This window comes from Apis mellifera, linkage group LG14 (assembly GCF_003254395.2).
Source record: "Apis mellifera strain DH4 linkage group LG14, Amel_HAv3.1, whole genome shotgun sequence".
In the NCBI taxonomy this organism is placed as follows: Eukaryota; Metazoa; Arthropoda; class Insecta; order Hymenoptera; family Apidae; genus Apis; species Apis mellifera.
In genome coordinates, this window is record NC_037651.1 from 9,731,432 (window position 1) to 9,738,102 (window position 6,671).

The 6,671-nt window shown below is 49.3% G+C and overlaps 1 non-coding gene across 1 annotated transcript; it reads right to left on the minus strand.

The window, feature by feature from the left end:
- Positions 1-3,649: 3,649 nt before the first annotated feature.
- Positions 3,650-3,735, minus strand: Mir9894 (microRNA 9894). Its single transcript, NR_127374.1, is given in 1 exon segment — positions 3,650-3,735. It is a non-coding gene; the product is annotated as a microRNA 9894 (primary transcript).
- Between the last annotated feature and the right edge of the window lie 2,936 nt (positions 3,736-6,671).

A 6,671-nucleotide genomic window follows, 5' to 3' on the forward strand; every position in this document is an offset into this window, starting at 1 on the left:
TTATTACACGTATCCACGGATTATACGCTCGCTTTACCAGACAGAGAAACTTTCGAGAACACCAAGTTCCAGATCCACGTTATTGCGCACTAACGTCCACAACGACAACACCAAACGATCACAAACTTTGTACTTCACCGTTCCACGAACAACGACGAGCGTGGAGCGGAAAAGAGATCGGAAAGAGACGGAGGGGTATGAACGAAGAAAGAAGATGAGCAGCATCGACACAACCTCCTCTCCGTTCACGCTACGCGACGAGACTGACGCTTCCCGAAGGGAGGCAGCCACCCCACCACTCCCCTTCCGTACGAGTCTACGTCCCCCACCACTTACTCGCTCGCCTGCTCCCCACTACTCCGTGGCTCGACGCGCGCGGATAGCGATGGGTATTTGAATTTCTTTCCATCCAGCGTGCGAACAAATTCCTATTCCAGATCTTTCTCGAACACGATCAAATAATTTTCCACGAGAAACATCGATCGACACGATTCGTCCGAGATATCTCGGTTCCATCGTTTCTTCCATCTCTCGTATTCGACGATCGGATTCTAAAGAGAAAAAAAACTCTTCGAAAATTGTACTCGAACGTAAAAAAAAAATCTCTCGATCTCGAAACTCGTACTCGTGAATTTCACAACGCGGAGATCTTTGTATTTTTAACGATCGTTGAACGATCGTCGAACGGTTGGCCCAAGATAACACAGGAATCGTCGAAGCTGTCGCTAGGCACGGGCCTCTCTCTCTCCTCTCCCTGCGAAGTGCAATGGTCGGGCCTGCAGCGTTTCGGTTTATCCTCCCCTCGCCTCGTCTCACCTCGGCTCGGCTCACAGGAAGCAACCCCTAGCGCGAAGGGCCAGCGTTTTTGCCCGCACAAGCCGGCACTCGTGTAGCAACGACAAGCGGTGCTACGAGTGTGGGTGGATGATGGCTCTCTGGCTCTCCGCCGACTATGTACCGTGCCGAAAACATCGGTCCACTTGTTGAGTCGAAAAGAGAGCGAGAGAAAGAGGAAGGGAGAGGGCCGGTGTCGGCGGCGGCGGCGGCGCGCGCGCGCGGTTATCTTCTTCCCGTGCACGGCCAAAGTGCCGCTGTTTCGCCAGATAAAATCTCCGCGTTACACGAGATACGACCAGGGAACAAAGGTGGACGATCCTCTCGGTCCGTGGACGCGTAACGAAAAAACGAGTTCGCACACCGGAAATGAACCGACCGCGAAGAAGAAATTCCCTCGAGAGAAACATTCGAAAAGAGAACGTTCGCCTCGGATCTTTCTTTCCTTTGCTCTTCGACCAGCAAGATCTCGATTCCTAAATATCGTTTTCCCTCGAATTTCGTTCGAGATGGAACACGTTAGGAGTTGGGAGCTCGAGAAATAAGCGAACTAGAGGAGAAGAGGAGAGACGGGCGCGAAACATTAATTCGGCAAAGAGGCGGACGATGTTTCTGCGTGTTGAAGTGTCGCTAAACGATCTGTTAGGCGAAAATATCTTTATATTCCGGAGGACGGAAGGCTCGATGCCGCGGTTTCGGAAAATCTGTCCGGGAAGACAAACGAGATACCTCGTGGCGCCAAAGGTAGGAGCTCGTTAGTTGGAAATTCGTGAGTAATTTTAGTGTCGTACCCACGCGACCAGCCCAAGGTATATAATTACCTAACCTCACCCGACCCAATCTAACCCAGTTGGCAAACGAACGAACGAGAGTTCCAGTTTTCCTCGCTCCGAGATCCGGATACACGATCCCCGTCACAATCGATGGGAGAAAAATTTCCTCGAAAAATTAATCGAGCCAAAATCGATTATTCGGTTTTTCGCCACTCTTTCGCGACGACGAGGACGACGGGCAAGCAGTCGTTCGATTCGTTCGTTCCAACTATTATTTTAGCAACCAAACGAATTGACATCAATCGTTGCCAAGACCTTTCTATTGAGACCACTTGATCCGATTTCCACTTGATCTCCAAAGCGAACGAACGGGTCGAGAATCGATCGATCCTCCGCTTTTCCCGACCATCACCTGGATATCACCTGGATAAGGAGAGGGGCAGAGATTCGAATGCAACGTACGTTTGTAACTTTCCAACTACTACGTCGAATCGTTAGTTGAGTAGAGTTAGAACGGGATGGTCGGAGGGTAGGAAAGAATGGAAAGTCAAAATGAATGACCGTGGAGACGCAAGGCTGTCGTCAGGTGTAAAGAAACGCTTAACGCCTCTGGCAGGTACCGGCAGTAAAATAATTAAAAGTGACAGGTACTATTCAATAGAAAACCGAAATAAAATTAAACAATGGGACAATGGGGCACCAGCCAGTATACACTTAGGGTATACAACGTGCCGTCGTACCTGCTCCACCTCCTATCCTAAACTACCCTCGATCAGAGGTTTTTCTAAAATACCATTTCCAAATCAACGTAACAACGCTGGACGTTAAAACTCCTAAGAAAAAAGAAGAATAAATCTTCCTCTCGCTCCAACATCTCTCCAATCAAAATCGCTTGAAATCTCAATTATCAAAGAGCATAACGTTGATCCAAAGTCGGTTCAAAGTTTAACCGTTCCCGTGTCAATCGCGTCCCACGATCCCACGCTTTACGTTTCACGGTCGAGGAGGGATGATTTCCACAACCCTTCCACCCCGTGTGGTGCGCTTGCCTCGATACGACCGCTGTAAATCTCGAAAGGCACTTGTCGCCCCCACTACCGTCCCTCTACATTCTCCAGATTCTGCCGAATATCTCTCCAACTCTCTTTTCGACGGCGATCAAACCTCCTCTCTCTCTCTCTCTCTCTCTCCTCCTCCCACAAACGAGACATAAAAGAGAAAAGTGGAGAGGAAAAAGATAGCAACCAAACTAGTGCTTCCCCCCTCTGAACGAGAAAGAGGAGAGGAGGAGAGTTTGACGGATCTGGAAAGAAGACGGTGGGATTATGGGATGATAACCTGGCAGCCGAGGAGGAACGAGGTTTCGTCATTGGCAAGCGACGTGCAACAAATAATTAGGTAACCTCGCCTGGCCAACTGTGTAAACTGCGGCTCCATCGGCGATCATCGGCCGATGTACGTATGAAGACATCCGAGAGAATACGACGACGACGACGACGACGACGACGACGACGACGGAATACAGGAGGAGGAGGAGGAGGAAGAAGCGGAGGAAGGAGAGGAGAAAGAGAGGTGGAGAGAGAGTCGTCGACCCGGACGCCTCCTCCTCCTCCTTCTTCCTCCTCTTCTTCTTCTTCTTCTTCTTGGTCGCGTCGCATGGTCCCCCCATGGTTCGAGGAGGGGGGGAAAAAAAATCATAAGACCGCGGCCGTTGTCGGCTGATGCTCCTTGTCGAGCGTGTTCAGCGTGAGGACCCGACAAAAAGCCTCGCTCCGGCAAGAAGACGGAACTCCGTATCTCGTGCCATTCCGAGCGCAGCCTCCCGGACTCCCGCCTAATTAAGGCCGATCGTCGGATAACGCGAAAATTGGCCGAGATCGATCGATCGAAAATAAACGAAGGAAGGAAGGAAGGAGTGTATGAAGAGTCTGTCTGGAAATCTGGAAGGTAGGCCTACTACTATATACACCCCTTCTCCCCTCCCCTATTCGAAAATTCGGTTATTATATCGCGGGGAAGAAAAGAATACGAAGTTCCATAAAAGTGATTTAATTCCTCCTCTCCTCCCCCTCCTACAACTCGTTCGTACAACTCGCGAGGGTGAACGGCTAAAAGGTAATAGTTAATAACAGCGCAGCTGAAAAGGGGGATTCGGTAATCCGGTTCTAATTTCTAAAACAAAGAGAGAACGGTGCGAGGAGGGGAAGAAAGAGGAGGAGGATGTCCGGATACGGAGCGGAGAAACGAAAAGAGAGAAAGAGGAGATAGAGAGAGAGAGAGAAAGGGAAATATTCTCTCGTTGAGGCGAACCCGAGAGATCCTGAGTTGGGTGGGTTTCGGAGGCGGAGAGGAGAGGAGAGAGGGGGACGGTAAGGGTAGATGTGGAAAGAGGGCTGAAATTGGGGGCGGTCTGAGGGGAGGGGAGCGAAGGGGGGGCCGGGTTCCACCCTGGAACACATTAACTGCAGGGCGACGGGGTATATAGAGACGGGTTGGGGGGAGGCGACGCCACTGGCGTAAGCTTCAATGGAATACGTTGGAGAGCGTGGCAAGGAAAAGAGCTTAATCCGACCTTTCTTGCGAGTCACGCAACTATATATGCATGTATACTCGAGTATCGGCTTTGCTTCGCTCGGCTACCTTCCTCTCTCTTTCTCTCCTCAGCCCGATCGAGGGGCGAAAATTATCGAATCGATCCCAACCTCCCCCATAATTCGGAAGGAATCTCGAAAGAGAGTTTCCTTTTCTTTTTTTCTTAAGGGAGCGGTAAGAATAATAAGATTGCGCGATAAAGAAGGAAAGAAGAAGAGAAAGAGGGAGAAGGAGAAGAAGAATCGGGAATGGAATCGGAATGAGAAAAATGCGGGTGAATGAGGGAATAAATCTCGATTACTTGACTCGCGCAACGTTCCGCGTTCCATCCCGCGTTGCTTACTACTCCGTTAATTAAGCCGCTAACGAAGGGTCAATTTTCGATAGATTTATGCACGGAGAGGAGTTTAAAGCGGGACGTTAAATAAAGAATGGACTTGGCCGCGTGACTCCCCCCCGCCGAGTGGTCGTTAGCGAGCCTCTCGATATCTAATCTCTCTCTAATTAATTCTTTTTAATTCGCCACCGTTTCTCCCGGCCGGTGGCCAAACGCAACGGTGGAGACGCACAAGTGCGCACAAGTGAGGGTCTCTCATTGTTCAGATCCGCGAGATTAATCCCGATTAGCCTTAATCGAGGCTCCGCTCTAGCGGTGTATCCCCCCCCCCCCCGCCGATCGATTCGTCCAAATATAGATCGACCTAACGAATCTCGATCGCGAGCCACAGCTAACCGTGTACTTACTTGCTTTACGTATCGTCGTATCGCCGCCACTTCGTCGATCCTCGTTTGCGCGCACCTACGGCGGACGCAAATACACGCAACGCTGGAATATATGTATATGTATGTATATGCGTTTAATACACGTTGGATCAAGCCCGTCCCTAAAAAGGAGACGAAAGCCAACCACCATATCGAGAGAGACAGAGACGTGTCTCCCGGTTTTCCTCGCTATTCTATTTCCTTTTTTTTTTTTTTTTAACTCTCTCTTTCTTTCCTTTCGTCTCGCGAGCGAGCGAACGAGCGAGCAAACGATGCGAGGCTACGAGGCGCGCACGTCTTATCGATCGTTCTGCCTCACGGAGAGAGAATTTTCATCGGGGGGGAGAAGAAAAAAGGAAAAAAAAATGAACGCTCTCTGCTCGATTAACCCTTTATGACTCTCTTCCATCCTCTTCCCTACGAAATTAACGCTACGCTAACTTCCATCCTCTCGATAATTCCTCCTCTCCCCCTTCCCTCCTCGGCCACGTTTGATTAACACGTGGGTAATATTCGAACGGAAGAATATACGTGAGGTGTATATATATATATGCAACGTTGGAGCGCAAAGCGGCGCTTTTGTGGCGAAGCAAAAGAGGAGAGAGAGAAAGGGAGAGAGAGAAAAGATGTCGTCGGAAAAGGAAAATTTTCGAGGAGTTCCTTTCCTTCCTTCCTTCCTTCCTTCCTTCCTTCCTTCCTACGATAGCTACGCCAATGCGAGACACTGAACCGAGGGGTGGCAGGAGCACTAGTAGCGTAGTTAGGGGTGGCTCGGTAGGGATGCTTTAGGGTGAGATTTAGTACCAACCTCCGCCGCTTAGTCTACCCATCCTAGGCCGTAGCGACTACCAACGCCGTCCCCCGAACTATAGTCGATACTCATGAGAAATATCAAACTACTGCAAAATATTGTCCCCGAAATTGATCGGTTCCCCGATTTTCCCCCGTCAGCTCGGTCCCGCAACGCTGAACTTTAGACGCGCGTCAAATAAAGCGGGAGGATGAACCGTGATAGGATTAAAATTCGACTCGAGATACGATCAATTGGCTTCCATGCTTCGAATTATTCCTCCTCTGTGAAGGGATCCAAACCATCTCGATCGAAAAATTAAATTTTGAATTGATTTTAATATCGAAGGAATGAAACCTGGATCTTTATCTCCATCTCCAAAGATGGATAGACTGGGATAGATCGTAGGAGAAACGATCGATAATAAATTACCAGGAAAGTTAGGATGACAGAGGACTGGAGTTTTCGGTTATCCATCCCTTGCTGTTATCTTATACGGCTGTACTTAGCCGCATTACCCGAACACAGACCGGGGACCGAAAATTTCTATTCCGTTTCTGCTCCATTCCACGGCAGGGAATCGCTTCGCGAAATGGGACCCTCGAGTTTCTCGAGGGGAGAATAAAACAGGAAGGGACGAAAATATATATATATTTCTCCATTCGTTGTGACGATTCGATATGAATGAGATATCACTGCTGAACCAAAAAAAAAAAGAAAAAGAAAAAAAAGATCCAACCAGCGTCGAAGTTTGTCCAGAATTTTCCTTTTCGGCGGCTAGTTGGTTCGACCTATGTTTGGCCAACGTTTTCCCAGCGGTAGCGGTAGTCGTCTCGAGAGTTCGAAAGACAAGTCGAGCCACTTGAAACGAGGGATTGTAGCTCGTTTCGTGAGTAAAGGACTCGAGCTCGAAGGAAGAG